General features: G+C 34.7%; 1 long non-coding RNA gene and 1 other non-coding gene across 2 annotated transcripts; both read right to left on the reverse strand.

Annotated features, from left to right (window-relative positions):
* Positions 1 to 5,513: 5,513 nt before the first annotated feature.
* Positions 5,514 to 7,211, reverse strand: LOC142175083 (uncharacterized). Its single transcript, XR_012704262.1, has 2 exons — positions 7,045 to 7,211; positions 5,514 to 6,475 (listed from the first exon to the last, which is right to left on the reverse strand). It is a non-coding gene; the product is annotated as an uncharacterized LOC142175083 (long non-coding RNA).
* A 12,798-nt stretch (positions 7,212 to 20,009) lies between these two features.
* On the reverse strand, positions 20,010 to 20,116 carry LOC142175629 (small nucleolar RNA R71). The gene has a single exon (XR_012704725.1). It is a non-coding gene; the product is annotated as a small nucleolar RNA R71 (small nucleolar RNA).
* Positions 20,117 to 22,689: the final 2,573 nt, after the last annotated feature.

Raw genomic sequence — 22,689 nt, forward strand, 5'->3', positions numbered from 1 at the left:
TCTAATCTCACCTTTTCTCTTTGCTATGGCTATGGAGTACCTTAGTAGATGCCTTAATGAACTCAAAGAAGTAAAAGCTTTTAAATATCATCCTAGATGTGCTAAGCTGGGAATCACTGATCTCAGTTTTGCAGATGATCTTCTTATGTTCACTAGAGGAGACATAGCATCAGTAGCAGCAATGCAGCAATGCCTTCTTCATTTCTCTGCAGCCTCTAGTCTTAAGGCTAATATGGGGAAGAGTTGTGTATATTTTGGAGGGGTTCAACATCAGGATAAAGAAACAATATTAGCAAGCTGGGATTCAACCAAGGAGACCTCCCTTTCAAGTACCTTGGTGTACCATTATCAACAAAGAAACTGAACCTTAGCCAGTGGAAGCCAACTTTTGACAAGATTACAGCTAGAATCACTTTCTGGACTGCCAAAAAACTCTCTTATGCAGGCAGGGTTCAGTTGATACAATCAATTATTTTTGGGGTACAATCATATTGGGCTCAATTATTCATAATACCTGCAAAATTTCTATCACTTATAGAGGCTTACTGTAGGAGCTTTGTATGGTCTGGAACTAATACAATCACAAGGAAAGCACTGGTAGCATGGGAAAGAGTATGCTCTCCAACATCTATGGGAGGATTAAACCTAATCAACATCAAATTGTGGAACAAAGCTGTTGTGACAAAAATATGTTGGGACCTTGCTCCCAAACAGGACAAGCTATGGATTAGATAGGTGCATACATACTGTATAAAAGGATAGCAAATTCAGGAAGCAGGCATCCCTCAACAAGCCTGTTGGATCATAAGGAAGATAATGGAAGCCAGAGAGGATATGAAGCTAATTCAAAATGATAAAGCAATAAAGAAAAGCATCACTAGCTTGATATATAAATAACTACTACCCAATAATGCTAGAGTGCCTTGAAAATGTCTCATGTATAGGAATGATGCTCGACCTAAAGCAAAGATAATTATGTGGCTGGGATTACAAGGTAAATTACTGACCACTGACTGACTCATAAGATGGAGGATGAATGTAGAAGTAAAATGCAGTCTTTGTCAAGCACAAGATGAATCTAGAGATCATCTGCTAGCAGGATGTGAATATTCCAAGAGACTCTGGGAAAAGACTATGCAGTAGCTTCAACATCAAAGCTGCAAGCATTCTCAGTGGAAACACCATCTGGAATGGGCTATCAAAAGTGCAAAAGGGAGATCACCGCAAGCTCAAATATGCAGGATGGCGTATGCAGAATGCCTCTATGCCATATGGATGGAGAGAAATTATAGAATTTTTGAGAAGAAGAGTAGAAATTGGGAAGAAGTTGCGAGGGAGATAGCAGTGATGTGCCATGTTAGAACAGCACCACGAGTCCAAACCATCATGCATAGTTTTCAGTTTTAGTAGATAGCTCGTAGTTATGATGTATAGATTTTGTTCTTGGTTGTTTATGTAGATAGCTGACTGAGTTAGTCGAGCTATGATTTTGTAAAGATTTACTTTTGTGATTAATAAAAAAGTTAGTTACCATAAAAAAAAACGAATTGTGTCACTACGGGGGTCATGATCCAACCCGTCCAAAGTTAACTTGGGTCAAGATATGTCAAATAACGGGTTATAACTCAATCCGCTCAATTATTACTCAAATCAAAGCAATTAATCTATGCACAGCAAGTTACACTTACTCAAACATCTGTTTTCCTCAGATTTTAGTAGCAGCAGATTTTTTGTCAAAATGTTAGTTTTAGTGATTGCAGAAGCTTTATGTTTTTTCACATTTTCCAATCCTTAATCTATAAAAAGTTCCAAAGCAATGATTTATCAAACTCTTATTTTCTGAATGAAAAGTCAACTAAATTATACTAGAATATAAGAGATTTTAAATTTTGATACTAAAATCTGTTGTGATCGAAAATAACAAGGCGTCATGCGAAAGTTAATAATTTGCAAACCTTGAACACGATAATGAGACGACAAAGAAAACTATATTAAAAGAAGCATATTATTCTAATATGGTTTGGCCAATTGACCTACATATGAAAAAACTAATATAAAGACATAAAATTATTGAGAGAATAATCTCTCCCTAAACAAGACTCTTTATTGACTACATTGTGGATGCTATTGTTGTTCTAGTTGTGAGAAGGAGTCTTAAATTTATAGATGTCCAAAATTTTTCTTCCAAGACAAGGAATAACCAAATATGGAAGAGAATTGTATTTTCATTTCAGGAAAAATAAAAGCAATTATGGTAATACTTTAACTTTCCTTTAAGAGAAAAGTAAAACTCAAATATGATAAGAAAATCAGGGCAAAAGACCTAACAAAATCTGCCTACTAGTACCAATTTCACAAAATTTAAAGAAGCCTCTGAAGTTACAGTTTTTACGATTTTAATTTATACTCCCAATTAATGTTGAACCAAGATAGTGTAGTTCATTTACCTATAAGAAAGTATACACAGTCATGGCATTCACTGAAGTATTGAAGGCATTTCGAAGGAATTTTGTTTTGGCTTTAGAAGTCATCAGGCGGATAAAAAAACTAATAATTAACTGGATTAACAGCCCATTTTACTTATAAACTTAAAATAAACCTATTTTCTTTTTATAACCCATTTCAACAATTTTCACACATTTTTTTATCGTTTGTAGCCAGTTAAGCCAGCTAACAAATTAGGCGTAATTGTAGGAATTTCAGATACCCAAATTAAAAATATCTCTTTTCATTCTTTTTCTTCTGTTTTTCAGTTACCCAAATTTTTTTTTTTTTAAAAAAAAAACTTTCATTCTCTCTCTTCTTTAAACATCCTAATAGGAAATACCTCAATACCACCACGTTTTGACGAGCTTTGCAATGTCATATCTACTGCAGTTATTTTGTTTGAGATTCTCGTTAATTTCAACTTATCCTTCTAGTTTCTCACATTTTTCTATCAAAATTAAAATTATGGTCAAAATTTTCATCCCAGTTGCCGTAAAATCCAAGTGGAAATGAAGGATTTGTTGGTTTATGGGGTCTTCCTTGACTACCGTTCAATGTATAATTAATGTATACTCACTGTATAATATGTATATTTTGAAAATAAGTAAATATAGAGAAAAAAAGTTATTATCTATATCTATCTATCTATCTATCTATCTATCTATCTATATATATATATATATATATATATATATATAAAGTAGGGAAAATAAAAGATGCGTTGGCACTTCTATTTAGCCAAGGATCCTATTTACCTATTTTCTCATTTTTTTGGATTTTTCTCATTCTTTCCCAATTTCATACTCTTTGTATGCTTTCAATGTGGTATTAGAGGAGACTAAAGCCGTTTCTATTCTCTAATTAAATTTTCCTAATTATACCCCCCACTCTTTCTCTTCTTCTACAGAGGTTACGTTTTGTATGGAAAGGGCATTGAAATATTTAAAGACCCTACTTGTCATTGTTACATTTCAAGGTGTACATGTTGTTTTGACTTTCTTTTTCTTTGTTTATCTTTTTCCTTTTCAATCTTTGTTTGGGTTTAGTATTTTACGTCTCTGTGCATCATTCTTGCCTATGCCCACATTTCACTTGGTTCATTAGCATAAGAGATGTTAATAAATTACGAGAGATTTTTTTAGGTGGTAGTTCTATCGAACTTAGAGCTATATTGTTGGACAAGAAATTATATTTACATAATATTCTCATGTTGAGTTTAAATTGTCGCATTTTCTGTTGTAGTGAATAGAAAAGTTTGCAGCAAAAGAGAATCAACGTGATTATCATTTTTCATATTCTGTACTAACTATTTTAATATTTCTTTAATTGCAGATACACCATAAAAATTCATATTAAAAACATGAGGACAAGAAGGAAGCCTAGATCAGGATATTAAGCAAATTTCATTACTCTTAATATGGTATTGTGAAAGGTTTAGAGAAATGCCCTTAGACTTCTCTGTGGGCAAAAAGAAGAGGAGACCAAGGACCTCCGAGCTGAGTTGGCCAAGGCTCACCAAGATCAGACCGACCTGATCGAGCAGGTAATGAAAATCTTAAAAGCTCATGGGCTCGATTCGGAAACGGTGGCTAACATTTCAATCTCACAGCTGCAGAAGATGGTCGAGAGGATCGAGCAGCTCTGCGAGGAGGTCAACATGATGAAGGCGAAGACCTTGGGGGTGGAAAGAAGGTATGGACTGCTTTGCTGCGGAAAAAGAGACTGCTTTATCCCAATTGTCATCGGCCGAAAGTCAGTTTCGAGGCATGAAGGAGAAGAACTCAATTCAAGCAAAGAAAATAGAGGAGCTCGAGGCTCGGTTGGCTTCCGAACTTGCAAAGGCCAAGTCTGAAGCTAAAACAGCAAAAGCCGAGACAGAGGCGATCGTGGTCGTCTACCGAGCCAATGCTGAAGCCGCTCAAGTTCAAGTGAGAGAGGCAGCCGAGCCCGCTCAAACCCGAGCACATTGGATTGCTGAACTCGCCAAATGCCAATCTAGGAGGGAAACCCTCGAGGAGATCCACGCTCGAGGTTTCGATCTTACCGACGAGATAATAAAGACTAGAGAGCGTGAAGCTGATGCTGGAGCACTGTCCTCCTCCTCCGATGATGATGACGCCGAGAGCAAGAGCAGGTCTGAGAGCGGGGGGAACCTCGATTGAGAAGACACAAGACACAAGAAGTGTAAAGGCGTATTAGTTAAAAATATTCTATACTCAAATCGTTTTAATATGCAACATATCAATTTAATTTCAAATCGTTTCAATAGGAACATAACTATATAATTCGTTTTCAAAGTATTTTAATTAAAATATTTGTTAGAAAAATTCATATAACAGACAACTGGAAAGATTTATTGAAATTTTGTCATTTTTAATATTTTATTTTATAACCATATATTGTATGTATTTATTGTATGCACTATTGCTATTATATATATTTATGATACATATATTCTTATCATACAACATATACCATATGCTATGATTTTATCGTATATGATATATCAAAAAAATAGTTCGTATATTTGTGATATAATTTAAGAGACCATAATTACTTAAATAATCGTGGTAATTAATCAATAAAATTAAATCTTATATTTAATTTTGTTATGAAAGATTCGCGTAGATTGAGTTAAGAAACAAGCTGATAGTTAAAATTTTACAAAATCAATATGATCTAATGTGCTTAAATAAACTAAATCACATTTTGATAATTATTTTTTAGAATTGTACGTGCATCGCGCAAGTCTAATACTAGTATAAGAGTAATAAGTGGGGATCGAATCCCAGACCTTGGAGGCAAATTTGCACCCTATTACCACTGAACCAAAGTGCTCACTTGAATTTGGAGTCATCCATATTTATGTACGATTAGTATGTTGGCCTTTTAATTTTGTTGAGTCAAAGGGTCTATAGTTTTTTCTGAGTCAAAGAGTGTATAGTTAATTGTTACTAATGTCTTTCATGATAATCCAAAAATGGGGAATAGGATATAAAAAGAAAAAAAATTACTTGGAAGGGGCATTGAAGGAAAAATTATTTTTTATTATAAATATCTGAAAGCTCTCTACAGCTATCACAGATCTCCCCACATAAAATAAACTATCAATATCCCTATTTATAATAGCATGAAACTTATTTCAACTAGAAATAAGAAAGTCTATTCCTATATTTATTCTAACTGCAAATCCTATTTAGACATATATTAAATAAACCAAATCTTAAATAACTAAGGTTTACTGCTACAACTTTGAATTAGTTTTTCAATAGACACTAAAAGGCAAACTACTCCACTTTTAGGGGTGTGAGCTTATCAATTTATATAAAAAAAATATTTGAAAGAAGAACAACAATTGAAGTGAATTTTCGTGAAATCAATATAACAGAATTTATTGATAGATGATTTTCAAGAAACATCTGACAAAGCAACAATAAATCAAGGGCAACTCATAGAAGAAGAAATAAAAGTTTTCCTTTTTGCCTTTCATAAATCAAAGGCATCTCATAAATGGAGCTAGACAAGATCAGTGAATAGAGTTAAAAAAAAAAAACAGCTGCAGAAAGAAAACCATCTACTCTGCTTTTAGTTGTAAGTATTCTATAAATAAATTTTTATTTTTACTTGTCATTTTTCGTATATCAAGAGAAAAATAATTTATTTTTTTTATTTTTGCCTTAGAATTAATTACTCATTCCAAATTATTTTTCAAATACATTAAAACTGTACACCAATTAATATGTGTATCATGATAAATTATGCACTTTATTTATTATTTTTTAAGGGCAGTGCAAAATCCAAAGTTACAAGTAAAAGTAAACGAAGGGAGTATGACTTTATTTTAAATTTCGAGGAATAATTATGGAATTCCAAGCAGATCAAATACATCTCTTAATTGGCTTCCACACCGTAATCCTTTCTTCACTAATGAAAATGCTCCTCCATTTTGGAGATTGTTACGCCTCTGTTCTTCACTACTGAGCATGCTCTTCAGCAGAAAATAAAATTGCATACGTGATGTACTCTTGACCGGACACAGAATTTAAGGAAAACAAATACTCCTATTTTGAAATTAATAGTCTAAAACAAGTCATAAACAATGATATAGCTATTAAGGGTAAAATGAGAAATTTAAAATTTAATTATTTTTAATATAGATAGTTACCATTATTTGATAAAAAGAATAGATGGGCATAACTCAACCCCCAAAAATAGCCCATGAAGTAAGAATTGCTCAAGATTTACCCACCGAGTTGGAAAACTCAACATTACTTTACAAACTAAAAATAAAAGTGCATCATATAAATTGAGCCAAAAATAATACTCATTCTGTTCACTTTTATTTGTCTACTATTGACTTTGGATATCCGTTAAGAAATAATAAATAAAGTGCATAATTTACCTTGATACCCATAATTTTTGGTGTAGTCTTAATGGATTTAAAAAATGATTTGAAATAAGTAATAAAAAAAAAATTTCTCTTGACATGCGAAAAAGTGAACAAGTAAAATTAAAAATTTATTTTTAGAATAGTAAAGATAAGACATGAACTCTTACCGTATATGGATATGGACGATATGCAGAAATGTGAGAAGAAGGATCAAGTATGATTCCCCTTACATAATCTGCCATCTCTACTGCAAATCTAAGTAGCCATGGACGCAAGAAAGCAGCCCACAGTCCCACCACCCTTATCATTATCTCTGCACCCAAACTCATGACTAATGTCTTTAACGTTTATAATTATGCCTTCCTCCAATTTCTTCTTATAGTATTCGTGCTCTAGCATTGGCACTCACATGTGCGCTCATTAAATGCTAAATTTATAGTATGACACTTTTTTTTTTAGTCGATCGCAAAAAATAATATGTTTTTATATTCAGTATTTCCTTTATCTCAATTCATGTGTTTTGTACGTTTTTGTGAAGGTTTTGAGATTTGTGACCAGATGCTTCCTCCAGATTTAACGCCTCTATCAGTTAAATTGAGAGTTAAACTTTTTAATTTTGATCGTGAATTTGAATATATAAACTCTTTAAATTTTAAAATAAGATTTACATATTTAAAAACTACGTAAAAAATACTATAAGTCATAATAATTAATAATAATTTAAAATGCATATTAAAGAACCACGATAACAAAAAAATTAAATTATTTGACTCTCGTACTTTAAACACCGCCACAAAAATTAAAAAAGAGGGAATAACAATTTAACTATGCTGATTGTACCTTTATAATAAAATAATTTATAGTCATACAAATATCTATTAGTTTATTATAGGTCATAAGTTTCAAAAGTTTTTTTTTATTTTTTTAACTTTATGTCCAATCAAATACCGTCACATAAATTGGAATGGTAGGAGTATTACTTAAAGGCAAATGTAGAGTGAGTTCTATATTCAATAGATCTCATTACTTAAAGGTATATATAAGATTGTGCTAACTCTGAATGTACTAACTCTAAATTTTAAAGGTAGGCAGTTTTCATTTGTCAAACAAAACGGGATGTAATGTCAAAGTTTAACTCTTACGTACCTGTCAGAGTTGGCTATAGAATGCACATGGTTTTCTTTTACTAATATGCAACAACCAGTCTCCGTTTGCAGCCAACTTTCTCCTTCTACTCCTTCTAAGATGGCAGAATCCTCACACTTAATCGAATCTAGTAAGCTCAGAAGACTAATACTTAGTAAGTACTGTTGTCTTTGTCCAGTAGTATTAGTCCAACTTCACATTTCCAATTGCATATCCAATAGAGGAAAGCATACAAATTCGTTCTCTTTGATTTTTTTTTTTTTTTTTCATTACGAGTATCTCTTTTCCAATATTCTAAGGACAGAAATTAACGTAGTTGTGTTACGATCCCAAATTACCTCCGTAGTATGTCGTGATGGCACCTAGTCTCTAAAACTAGGTAAGCCTATCAATGCTGAATAACATAATAGAAATCTGAAATAAATAAAACTGCAATTTAAATAATTACAACTCCCAAATCCCGGTCGAAATAAGTCACAAACTTCTAAGGATTTATTCTAAGTGTCTCTAGTCATCAGAGTCTAAAGGGAATAAGGAAAACAACATAATAAGGATAGAAGGGGACTCCGAGGTCTGCGGACGCTGGCAGATGTACCTTGAAGTCTCCGCGTACGGCTAGTTCACTGATGCCTGGTCTGAAAGGAAGTACCTGGATCTGCACAAAAAGATATGCAGAAGCGTAGTACGAGTACACCACAGCGGTACCCAGTAAGTACCAAGCCTAACCTTGGTAGAGTGGTGACGAGGTTAGGTTAGACCCTACTGAAAATAATAAAAGACAGGGTAAAAAGTTTAACAATATAATAATAAAAATGACAATGAGAATGAATCAAGTAAGTAGTATGTCACAATTTAACTACACAAAATAAGGGTAAATAATACCTCGCAGAAGAAAAACAAAAATTTACGGAAAACACAAAAAACATAACCAAAGGCAATGCAGCCATAAAGAAATATCAACAAGGGCACTCCCGAGGTACCGCCTCGTAGTCCTAAATCATAAATAAATTCACAATATCTCTTTTCTTTATATCATCGCGGGAGCCTTCACATTTAATTTTAAAGAAAATATTTTTTTCGAAATAGCATCCCGCGTTTTAGCCACCCTTATCACACCACATGACTTCTAGTAGATCCCCTACTAGCCACGTGTATCAAGCCACCCTTATCTCACCGCATGCGTTTTAACACCCAGACCTTATACCACTGCATGCGTATCAATATCACAATATATCATGATTTGCACCTCAAGTGCCAAAGTATTTCAACTTACCAAAATAAATCAACAACAACATTATTTCCACAATAAGAAGCTTACGGCTCAATCACAATGAATACAAAATTTCATAAAATATTCGGAAGTGAATAACTCAACAAAATAATATTTCACAAATTTAACACCTTGTTTACCAAATTTTTAATGTCAAATACTTCATATTAATAATAATTCAATTAAGAAATTCTACTTTCAAATGATGAGCATAGAACAAAAGAAACAAAGTTTCAACTAAACAGGTAAAGCAATTAGCAGGAAAAATGTCAGGAAAAATTTAAAATATAAAAATAGATCAATGATGATGAATATAACCGGATAAAATAATTTAATTAATGTGTAACAGAGATCTACACAAATTAAAAATTAGAGTTTTTCACATTTAGCCTGTGTACACACTCGTCACCTCGCGTACATGATTTTCAACACATCACAATTATCATATCAATATCAACCCTAAGGGGAATTTCCCCCACACAAGGTTAGACAAGCCACTTACCTCGAACCGGGTAATTCTTTACTCCGCTATACCTTTGCCTCGTGAATTGGCCTCCGAAAGCCTCGTATCTAGTCACAATTAATTCGATTCAATCAATACAAATTATTGGAATTAATTCCATATGAAAATACTAATTTTCCAACAAAAATCTGAAATTTAACTCAAAAATCTCTCGTGGGACCCACATCTCGAAACCCGACAAAAGTTACATAATATGAACGCCCATTCAAGCACGAGTCCAACCATACCAAAATTACTAAATTCCGATAACAATTCGACCCTCAAATCTTCAAATTTAACTAAGAGGGTTTCCAAAATTTTCCAACTTAATTCACCAATTAAATGTTAAAAACTACCATAAATTCGGGTACTTTAACCAAAATTGAGTTAAGAATACTTATCCTGATGTTTTCCTTAAAATTCTCCCCGAGCTCTAAATCGGTAAAAATGGAGTCCCATTTTCAGAACTTAAACTCTCTGTCGAGGCATTTCTTCTACGCGATCGCAAAGCACAAAATATTTTTCACTGCCAAAATGACCCTACGCGATCTCGAAAAATCCCACGCGATCACGAAGCACAATCTCCGCAAACCTACGCGATCGCGAAGAACAAAACGCGTGGCCCAGCTTCTTCCTCCTTTCCTCTTTGCAAACGCGACACGCTTCACGCGTTGCGATACACTGGCGTCCAAAGCTACGCGATCGCGCCCCCTGCACGCGAACGCGTAGAGCAAAGTCCTCCACTGTCCAATCAAGCCTACACAATTGCGGACCTATCCACGCGAGCACGTATAAGGAAACCAGATCAGAGACACCAGAAAAATTCAGCAAATACACTAAGTTCAAAATTGATCCGTTAACCATCCGGAACTCACCCGAGGCCCGGCCTCCCGGGACCTCGATTAAATATACCAACAAATTTAAAAATATCATACGAACTTAGTCAAAACCTTAAATCACATCAAACAATGCTAAAATCACGAATCATATCCCAATTCAAGCTTAATGAAACTTGAGAATTTTCAACTTCTACATTCGATTCCGAAAACTATCAAATCATGTCCGATTGACCTCAAATTTTGCACACAAGTCATAAATGACATAACGGATCTATTCAAATTTTCAGAATCGGATTTCGATCCCGATATCAAAAAGTTAATTTTCCAGTCAAACTTCCAAACTTAAACCTCTATTTTAGCCATTTCAAGCCTAATTTAACTACGGACTTCCAAATAAAATTTCGGACACGCTCCTAAGTCCAAAATTACCATACGGAGCTATTGAAATCATCAAAACTCCATTCCGGGGTTGTTTACATATAAGTCAACATCCGGTCAACCATTTCAACTTAAACTTTCAACATTGAGACTAAGTGTCTCAATTCATTCCAAAATCTCTCCGGACCTGAACCGATTACCCCCGCAAGTCACATAACAGCTATAAAGTATAAAATGAGCAGTAAATGAGAAAACGGGGTTACAACTCTCAAAATGACTGTCCGAGTCGTTACAATTTGCCTAACTAATGTTTGGATTGATAAGTTTAATATACATAGTTATTGAATGGAGAAAGAAATATTATACGTAAAAGGTTACCAAGTTTTAATTGAAAATATCGAAAATAAATAAAAAAGAAAAGAAAAAGACATTGAAAATTAGAGATTAACATTATTGTTAATTAACTCGACGAAGGAACACAAATAATTTCCAAAATGAGAAAAAAAACAATCTGAAGATAGGTTTTTCACAAAGACAAACACTATACGTAAAACGGAGGGAGTAAGTGTTCAGTCCTCTTATTTTTTCAGGCTAAATCACGACGTTGATTATACTTTTCCCGAAAATATTATGTATAGTCATAATAAAGACGTTTGCTGTCTTTTTTTATTTACAATTAAATACACTTTCTTTGCAAAGTGATACAAGCGAATAAGAATTAGAAAATGCTAGCATAACTATATGCTTCAGACAAGTAGCTGATTGAATGAAAACAAAGAACTTTTTTCTTTGCTTGGAATAGCTATGATATCTGAAAAGACCATAATTAGCTCAAACTATTTATGCAATAGCTTCAATATTAGAGTGAATCCCAAAAATGGCATAATTAAATAAAAAATATAGACATATATGCTCAGTTAATGGCATTGCTTCCCTAGGTGCCTGCACGCATATTACAGGGCAGTGTAATAGACCTTGAAATTTTTATTACCCTTTTTCCCCCTCAAATCTTGAAAATTGCCAACATTTAAGGGTGTGTTTGGTACGAACACTACTAGAAATTCGGCAAAAACCGACCAAGGTCGACCGACCAACTTTGGTCGGTCAAAAAACCGACCAAAGTTGGTCGGTTTTTCGAAATATTTTTTTTTTACAAAACCGACCAACTTTGGTCGGTTTTCTTTGGCGCAAAAATGCGGGAAACTATTTTTGAGTCTCGCGAAATTTTTGTTTCAAGAAACCGACCAACTTTGGTTGGTTTTTCAATTAAAATAAATAAAAATTAATATTAAAAAAACCGACCAAAACTGGTCGGTTAATTCGGCGGGTCATTTAAAAAACCGACCAACTTTGGTCGGTAATTTTATTTTTTAATAAAATCGACCAACTTTGGTCGGTTATTTTCGTACGAAAATACAATTAAAGAGTATAAATCAAATAAAAGAGAGTCTTAAAATAAAATGTACCAATAGTCTAGTGGTAGAATAGTATCCTGCCACAATACAGACCCCAGTTCGATTCCCAGATGGTGAATCTTTTTATTACATAATTAAAATACTGACCAACTTTAGTCGGTTTTTTTTTGCAATATTTTTTTTTTGAATTTAATTGACCGACCAAAGTTGGTCGGTAATTTCCGACCAACTTTGGTCGGTATTCCTTTCCGACCACAAAAATACCGTTCACACGTAAATAGTAGCGTTTTGGTCGGTTTTTTGTCATTATCGACTAACGTTGGTCGGTTTTTTTGGTCGATTTTTCCCGGAATTCTAGTAGTGGAAGGAAAATATTTTCCTGAAAAATGAGTGATTTTATCACTTATTTTTCCTTGTTTGGTTAGTGAGCGAAAAAAATAATTTTCGAAAAATATTTTTTGGTGTTTGATTAGAGAGTAAAAAATACTTTTTAGAAAAATAATTTTTTATGTTACTCTCATCACTCTCCCTCCCCCTCCTTTCTCCCAAATCCCCATAATTTTTTATGTTACTCTCATCACCCTCCCTCCCCCTCCTCCTCATTAAAATTTGTGCTTCATAACTAAGTAGGGGTGGGCGAGACAAGGGGTTGGTGGGGATGGGGAATAGGGTGGGGAATGTTACGTTGAAAAAGAGTATTAAAAAATATTTTTCCTTCACTTGATAGGGAAATTATTTTCCTCCAATTGGAGGAAAATGAGTTCATGAGAAAAATATTTTCTAAAACATTTAAGTCAACCAAATATGAAAAAATTAAAAAATATTTTTCTTCGTACCAAACACACCCTAGGTGCAAATCACAATCGTAAACTGAATTAGGGACCAACTTAAATTGATGATGTTTTTTATAAATCTGTAAGTGCAATATGGTGTGATGCGTTAGACTTTTGTGCAAATCTCTCTTCAAAGATTCACTATATAATAAATATTTTAAATAGTTAATTAATTGTTTAAAATTTAATATGAAAGACTTAGATTTCGTTTGTTTTTATTAAAATTGAGACGTCTGAATCTGAATATATATTAAATATAAAGATGTATATTAAGAATTTAAGATTAGGACGTCTGAATTTGAATATATATCTTAATATTAAAATACTATAAGATCTGAATACTAAATAATTAAGATGAGAGATTTATTTTCTCACATCTAAATGCATATAATTCATCTTTATCAAAATTAATAATTATAGAATTCAAAATTAATATAATACATATCAATAAAATATTAAATAAATTAATTTTATTTGGTGGTCGGTGGTAGTGATGGCTAAAGATAGTGATTGTAGGTTATAGCTAGTGGTGATAGCAACGCTGATAGTGATAGTTAACTCTAATAGTTGATGGTGGTGGTAGCGACTGATAATTGTGATAGATGATGGTGGTAATAGATATGGTAGCGACAACTGATAGTGGAGGTTGACGATAACTGATAATGGTGATTGTTAGTGACGAATAGTAATGGTTAGTGGTAATGATTGTAAATGATGGCTAGTTGTGATAAATATATACATCTTGTATTTATGGCTAAAATGGGTTATATTAAGAAGGGAGGATTAGTAAATATAATTTTTTTATAAGGATATTTTGTCCTAAGAAAATTAATTTTTTTACTTCTACATCAACTTCCGAAGAGAAGTTATAAATTTATGTTTATGCTACTACTTTTAATTACTCATTTTTCTATAAAAGTTTTGCCAAACACCACAACTCTCCGGAATAAATAGTTTTTTTTTTTTTTGAATAATCACTTTTAGTTTCCACATTTTCGCCAAACAAGCAAAATACAGAGTTCAAAACCAAAAGTAACAAAATCTGAAACCATTAGCTTTTTATTCTTTCTAAAATGTGTTAAAGAAATCTTTTTCAAAAGGAACAACTGGAATAAAGGAGGCGTATCTTCTATTTTTATTGTTTTAAAAAAATAGTCCCACGGACTTCTTCCCCGAAGGTCAAGCCGTAGTTCCTGTCCCTGGGAGTCGGTAGTTGGGCACTGGATCCCTTCGGACCTGGAGAATGTGTGACGCTGGGTCGGGGTTTGGTAGTTTTTGTGTTATTTTGTGCTTTACAATTATTTTCTTTGTGCAATCTTTTTCGCACGAGAGATAATCAGAAGAAATCTAGAATGAATTGCGACCTATACATTCATACGACCTTTTTAATTGTAACTAATATCTTATTACGAGTAATTTCATCAATTTAAGAAGAAAAAGAGGTATTTACTTAGTACAAAAATGATAGATTTGATTTTTTTTTTTGTTTCTTATTTGTTCATTCCTCTCAGATTTACTAGGAAAAAAATACGTGATTCGAGAACTTTTTTTTTAAAAAAAACATCTACACTTTTGGATGTAAAGTTTAAAAATAGAATAATTTCTTCCATCGTATATCCTAGATTAATGCAACCTCAGATGCTATGTTTTAATTTTCCATTCTCGTATTAAGCTAAAGGTTACGCCTAGAAGTTCTATATTACTGGTTAAATCATACTCTAGCACTAATAGGCAGCATAGGGGAAGAAACACTATACCTAGGTATCAACAACACTAAAACATTGTTCAAAGTTAACCCATTTTTTAGCGGGCTTGGGACTAAGAGCATATTTGAAAAGCCATATAGGAATTTAGTTTCTATGTTATTGGGTATGATTATATAGTTTAGCGTATTTCTGGTCAAATAATTACTTGATCAGCATAGAATTGAGTGTAATTTAAGGGGTGTAACTGTATTCTCTAATTCATAGGGGAAGGAGGTGAGAATTAGTAGTAATTACAATGTGTAATTACAAGCTAATGTAACTTTTTTAGTTTTATATTATTCTTCTTTTTCAAATATATTAAGTGCTATTCTTTTTATATTATTTCTCTTTGTTGGCCCGAGTAAGTTTGTTTTGATGATTGACAAAGAAACATACGCATGAACCAGGTCCATACACAGTGTACACAAAAACGAGCAGATTCAAGCACAAGGCATGCACGTGAAGGAGATAAGCTTAAGTGGTTATATCTGATATCTCCTGAACAAAAATATTGCATAAATGATAAGGAGCAGGACTCCTTACTCGAAGAGAACTCTATTCTAGATAAGGGAGGAGTTAGATGTTTAAGATAACTAGAACTCTTCCACCAAGGAAGAGTATAGCATTGGAACTTTAGTTATTTTCTATTCTACTAACTCTATATATTTCAGGATGTTCTCATTTTATAGGTACGCACAAACGTTGAAGTTAAACGAGAGTTGAGAGCAAAATAATAAGGCATTTTTGCAAGCAATTCCTATGTGATTCCAATGTGCGAACCTGAAACTACATGAACTAGATAGAAGAACCAGTTCCAAGTGTCTGTCTTTTATTCTAGTTCAATTGTAGTAGGGCTTTTGAGTTGTACCTTTCATATTTATCTAAAAGTATTTATACTAGATACTTTGAGTTGTAGTATTTAAGTTAGAGTTAATTTAAAGATTATCGCAATAGCTTGAGGCTGGTTGCCACAAAAGGTTAGAGGTAATCCTTAGGTTTACAAGAGTTTTATAAATGCTGTTTTGGCTCAGTGATTTAGTGAAGTATTGGAAAAATTCCTACTGGGTAGCAGGTCATGGTTTTTTCACCTTTTGAGCTAGGTATTTTTCAAGTAAAAATACTTGTGTTCTTTACTTTCTGCATTTATTATTCCGCAATCGTAGTGTAAGGAACACATATAAGAACTAGGTCCTTCTATAATTTGTGCACACGAAAAATTGGACACCACAAATCACCCCCACTTGCGTGGTATTGAAGTATAAAATATCAATTGGTATCAGAGCGGGTTATCCTTGAAGAGGCTAATACCTTAGGAGAAGATTAAGATGGGTGCACCACCTGAAAATTGGGAAGGAGAATCCACTGATAGACCACCACTCTTTAATGACCAGTACTACTCTTGGTGGAAGAACAAAATGAGAGATCACATTCAAGGAGAGGACTATGAGCTATGGGACATTGTCATTGATGGTCCACTAGCTACCTTGAAGAAAAATTCAGAAGGATTAGATACTCCAAAGACAAGAGCGGATTGCAATGCTGAGAACTTGAAGAAGTGGGAGAAGAATGCTAAAGCCAAGAAATGACTTATTTGTGGGCTAGGTCCAGATAAGTACAGCAGAATCCAAGGCTGTTCCACTGCTAAGTAAATTTGGGACACACTGGAAGTGGCCCATGAAGGAACAACTCAAGTGAAGAGATCTAGAGGAACTCTATTGTACTCTCAGTATGAGAACTTTGTTATGAAACATGGAGAAATCATTCAGCAGATGTACACAAGGTTCACTACATTGGAAAATAAACTAAAATCTCTTGGAAGGATTATTCTTGAAGAAGAAAGAGTCCAAAAAATACTCACTAGGGTCTTGCCAATCACTTGGGAGAGAAAGATTACTGCCATCCGGGAATCAAAGAATATTGCCACTCTCCCACTAGATGAATTGATTGGGAATCTCACTGCCTATGAACTTAGGAGACAAACCATAAAAATGGATGTACCTAAGAAGAAAAGGAGCTTGGAACTCATAATCACTGAAGGTTCTGATCTGGAAGATGATGAAATGGCAATGATCACCAAAGATTTCAAGAAGTACCTAAGGAGAGGAAAGAGTTCTTCAAGAAGTAAAAGCTACAGCAAGGCAAAAGCTCTAGAGAAGCAAACCAATGATGACTGCTACAAGTGTGAAAAGACTGATCACATGATCAAAAGCTGTCCTTTGTCGAAAATTGAATGGAAGAAAGAAAGAGCTAAACAAAGGAACATGAAGAAGGAACAAGTTTAACCCAAGAAAAGCAACAACAAAGGATCAACCAAAACTATGATCGCGGCTTGGGGAGAAAGCTTAGATGAAAGCTCATATGATGATGATGACGATAATGATGATGATGAACGAGCACTTATGGCCATTGGAGAATCTGATGAAAAAACTAAGGTAAGTGTCTTTCATCTCAAAGACAAGATTGAATTTTTGTCTAAAGAAAGATTATCTGAGTTATTACTGGAATTAATTGATGAATCTGAGGATGCGAATAATGAAAAGGAACGACTGTCAAAAGAATGTCTGATTTTGAAAGCCAAGTACAAAAACCTGGAACTTAGGGCTTGTGAAACTAAAAGTGAAAATACTATATTGAAGAACCAAGTTCATGTACTTGATTCAACTATCCTAGAACTTAGATCTGAAAATTTAAAATTGAAATTAGGAACAGACAAAAATATAGTTGATCATACACAACTCACTTTAGAAGAAAATATAGGAAAAATGAAAGATTAGTTGTATAAGAGGGATGGACTGGTAAGATTCTTAAAGGAGGATATGAACAAGGTCAAGCATGAGCTTGATGAGAGGCTATACTCTCATATTTTGGTCACTTATTGCACTCTAATTCACTGCACTTTATTCGTGTTTGAGCTTTAAGTGATAGTGTTTTGCACTTATTGTGTGTTTTATGCCTTGTAGAAGTGGTTCTGAGCTATGTAGATGTTGTGGAATGAACTCGAGTAATTTTGAGCTTTGAAGTCTAAGTAAAAGCCTAAGGGATTAAGCCGGGATCGTGTTCGGGAGTCAAGGACCAAGTCTGGATGTCAAAAATCAAAGTTTGGTCCGTACTCTGAGAAATCTCCACTGCCGCGGCGCGTGGGGCGGCGCGTGGGATGCCACACTTGTGTAATTCTCTGATGCCTGTCAGAACTAGCTCTCTGGATTTCTCCACCAATGTCCCTCATAGCGCGTATATAGAGTGAAAATCCTATTTCGGCTAGGAGAAGGTAGTTTCATCTAGGCCCGACCCTACTTGGTATAAATACATGAGAAAATGTTATTTGCTGAACTTTTGACTCATATTCGACCTAAGGAGGCTAAGGAGTAGTTAGAAGAACACGAGCACAAGTATTTCACCATTCCTTCCTCACTCAAGACCCGAGTTTGGATCAAATTTATATTTTTCATTACTTTAACTATATTTGTGATGAATTGCTCCATATCTATGGAGTAGTTCTCTTAAGGGTTTGATGGATCTGCTGTATTGATGATTTTTTGTGGATTATAACTCTAGTGTTTATGTATTGAAGCATTTTTAGATTATATAATTATTACATCTATATTCACTTGTTCATATAATCGAGAGAGGCATAACTTGTGATATCTTTGTATTACATTGTTGGTTGAGTTCATTAATTCTTCTTAGTAATAAAAAGAGGCTAGTTGAATTACTGATTAAACCTAGTAGGAGGATAATCGATAGAGGTTCTCCTAAAGACCAATCCACTACGCATTCTTGCATATCTTCACGGGCTTAAATTGGTTCTTCTTGTGAGGTTAAGACTTAATCGAGAGAGGAGTTTTGCTGAACGTTTGAACTAATAATTGAGTGAATTCGAGAGACTCACTTGAACATTAGAAGTGAATTATTTAGAGTTAGATCCCGAAGAATTATCTTGCACCTATCCTATCAACCCTTACTTTCTCTCACTGATAACTTACTTGCTTACCTTTATCTCGATTGTCATTAGTGAATAGCTTTAGCTTCTTAGTTAATTTTAGTTAGACATCTTATAATATTAATTGTTGATCTTCTTGGATAGCAACCAAGCTATAAACTACAAGAACACTGTTTAAATCCAATCCTTGTGGATACGATATTATACTATACTATATTTGATTAGAAAGCATAATTTAGGTGTGTATTTCGAACTCGTCAAATTTTGGCGCCGTTGCCGAGGATTGGAAATCAACAATGTTTGAAATAGTTTGTAGTCCTAATTCAGGAATTTGTTTTCTTTTTTATTTAGTTTTATTTTTCTCTTTTTTACGATTAGTGTTCTTTGATTATGCCCAAGTTACAGGTTAAGATTGGTGCATGACTCGAACTTCTGCGAAGGAAGTGCTACCATCCGAGCCAGAAATTGAAAAACAACTACGATAGCTGAGGAAGGAAAGAAATCTCACCGAGACATTACAAAAGTTTGGGCAATCCTCAACCAAAGAACTTATGGTTGGAAACGGTAAGGATAATGTAGATTTGGCTGCGAGAGAAGCAGCCCAACGAAGAGAACAAGCTGCACGGGTTGCTGAAGAAGTAGCTATTAGAGATGCACAGATTATCTACGAAGAAGAGAGGGATCGGAGAATTGCTCAAAATCAACCCTTGGCTACAGATCAGTTCGAAAATATAGCTCCCGGGACTGGGAGACCACTTGACGATTATGCTAGACCGGTCTACAATCAAGGTTTATCAAGTGTTAGACCACCTCCAATTGCAACAAACAATTTCGAGTTGAAGCAAGAGTTGTTTCAAACCCTTCCGAATTGTTGTGTCTTCAGAGGGAAGCCAAACGAAGATCCAAACCCACATCTAATGGACTTCGAGGAGATTATGAACACCTTTTAATAAAATGGTGTCATAAGATGCAGTGTATTTAAGGGCATTCCCCTTTTCTCTTAAACATGGGAGGATATGACCAAAACATTCCTTGATAAATATTTATCCTCAGCGAAGATGGGCAAGGTTAGATAAGAAATTCATAACTTCTACCAGAAAGATACTGAAACTATTTTTGAAGCATGGGAGTGGTTTAAGGAGATTGTTCGAAAGTGTCAACATAGCGGAATTGAACTCTAGTAGCAACTCCAGGACTTTTGGGATGGATTGACACCAGACTCGCGTAGAACATTGAGCAATGGAGGCCCGTTGATGAAGAATATTTTGGAGGAGATAGTTACAATTTTTGATGAGTTATCTGAAGATGCAAATTAGTGGCCCTCTGAGAGTGCTAAAAGAAAAAGATCAAGTGGTGTTCACCAAGTTGATGCTAATACATCAGTGCAGGTACAACTGGATGCTATGGCTAAAGAGATACGAAAGTTGACCTTAGCCTCGATACAAAATGAGCCTCATGCAACTTGTGATATATGTGGAAGAGGACACCCTACTCATGAGTGTCAAGCCTCAATTGAGGAAGTAAATATTGTGGGAAACTACAATTTCAATGCAATGGGTCAGAAGCACCCCGATTTTTCATGGAGTTCACATGGAGGTACTGAGAATGCTTGGCAACAAAATAACTCTAGACCCTAGGGACAAGGAGCTCCAGTATACCAAAATCAGCAGAGGCAGCAATTTCAGCCCCAACAGCCCATTCATTCTGGTCTAGATGATCTAATGAAGGCCTTTATTATCAAGACAGATGAGAGGTTGGATGCCCATGGAGCAACTATTAAAGAGTTGGGCACATCTTTTCGAAACCTGGAGAGACAAGTGGGACATATTGCAACAATATTATCTGAGAGGGTTCCAGGAATTCTCCATGCTGATACCGAGAGAAATCCCAAAGAAATAGTGAATGCTGTAACTCTGAGAAGTGGGCAAGTGTTGAAAGATCCCACCTCGATCCAACATGATGTGAAACTTGAAAAAGAAAGCGGGGAGCAGCTGAAGAATGATGTTGTAAAAAGAAGAAGGGCCTGATAAAAGTTGAGAAAAAGAAGAAGACGGGAGAAACCTCGAGAAGGGAGGAACATGATGAGAGCGAGCAGATGCCTGATTTATCTTTCCCTCAAAATCTATATAGAGAAAAGCTGGACAAGCAGTTTGGGAGATTTCTGGATGTGCTGAAACAGGTTCATGTAAACTTACCATTCACAGAAGTTCTCTCACAAATGCCTGCTAATGCCAAGTTCTTGAAGGAGATCCTTACAAAAAAAAGGAATATAGAAGAGACCTCAGTGGTCAAGCTCACAGAGCATTGCAGTGCGATATTGCAAAACAAACTCCCACAAAAGTGTGGAGATCCAGGGAGTTTTATTATACCTTGCTCTGTAGGCTCTATTACTTTTGATAAGTCTTTATATGATTCTGGTGCCTCAACTAACTTAGTGCCTCTATCTATTTACAGGAACCGGAGAAGGAGATTGATGAGATACGGGCGGTGCTAATATCTTTGCAGCTGGCAGACCAAACGACTATAACACCTGATGGGATAGTGGAAGATGTGTTAGTTCAGGTGGATAAGTTCGTATTTCCTATGGATTTTATAGTGGTGAATATGGAGGAAAACAAGGAGGTCCCCCTCATCCTAGGAAGACCATTCTTAGCAACGGGTAGAGCGATACTAGATATACACGAGAGAAAACTCATGCTTAGAGTGGGTGAGGAGACTCTGACTTTTGAGATGAATGTAGCAAAGGGGGCACAAAAGGACAAACAAGATGCGAGTGTTGAGTGGAACATGAAGGGCTCGAAAGAGAAGGTTGCGGTGAGCTAGAAAGAAAAGTGTGGGTTGTACCCAAAGAAGGTTGAGAAGAAGTTTTCCGCATGGATGTGTGCATTAGTTCAGGTGCGAGGAATGGAGACTGACTTCGACTCAGGCCTCGTTACCTTATGCTTTTTAATTGTGTCATGGGGTCATGCCACAACTTAAAGTGTGGGGTGGGGGATATTTGTATGTATGTATATTAGTTTTAGTCTTATTTTTGTTAGTTGTAGTAGTTTAGTTCTTTTTGTTAGTTGTAGTAGTTTAGTTCTTTTTGTTAGTTGTAGTATATTAGTTTTAGTTTTTGTTAGTTGTAGTAGTTAGAGATAGAAATTCTTCTTGAAAAAAATAATGAAAATAATAAAATTTTTGTTTTTTCCCGACGATGGATATCATTCGACAGGTTTCTTGAGGGGGTAAAGTCGAAAGAAAAAGACAAAAATATTTTCTTTTGTTAAGTAGTGTAATAATTCCCCCTTGGTTTTTCTTTGTGCCACGGTTCTATTTTACGGTTTTTGTTTGAACCGGGTGTAGTTAATTTTTATTTTTATTAGGAGTAGGAAACCTTGTGCTATGATTTGAATTGAAGACAATGTCTCTTAACTTTATTATACCTTGAGAATAGTAAGTACTTTAGTTGTGATGCTTAGGCTTAGATTTTGACTCTTGTATAAGTACCGTAAATTGTTTGATCTTAACTTTGCTTAACTGCTTTGACTAGAGTATCGTGATAGTCCAATCCTGAGTGAGTTATGTGCCATGTGTGGGTGAGGTTTTGTGTTATTCTGTGCATTGCATTTGATATCTAGAACTTGCCCCGTGTGTTTGCAAAGCGAAATGGTAGTTTTATTCAGTCTTGGAAGGCAATAGGCGTTTCTTTGTTGAGCCAGTTCTATGCTTTTACCCACCTAATTGTTATGTATCATAGTTAAC

Source organism: Nicotiana tabacum, chromosome 21 (assembly GCF_000715075.1).
Source record: "Nicotiana tabacum cultivar K326 chromosome 21, ASM71507v2, whole genome shotgun sequence".
NCBI lineage: Eukaryota > Viridiplantae > Streptophyta > Magnoliopsida > Solanales > Solanaceae > Nicotiana > Nicotiana tabacum.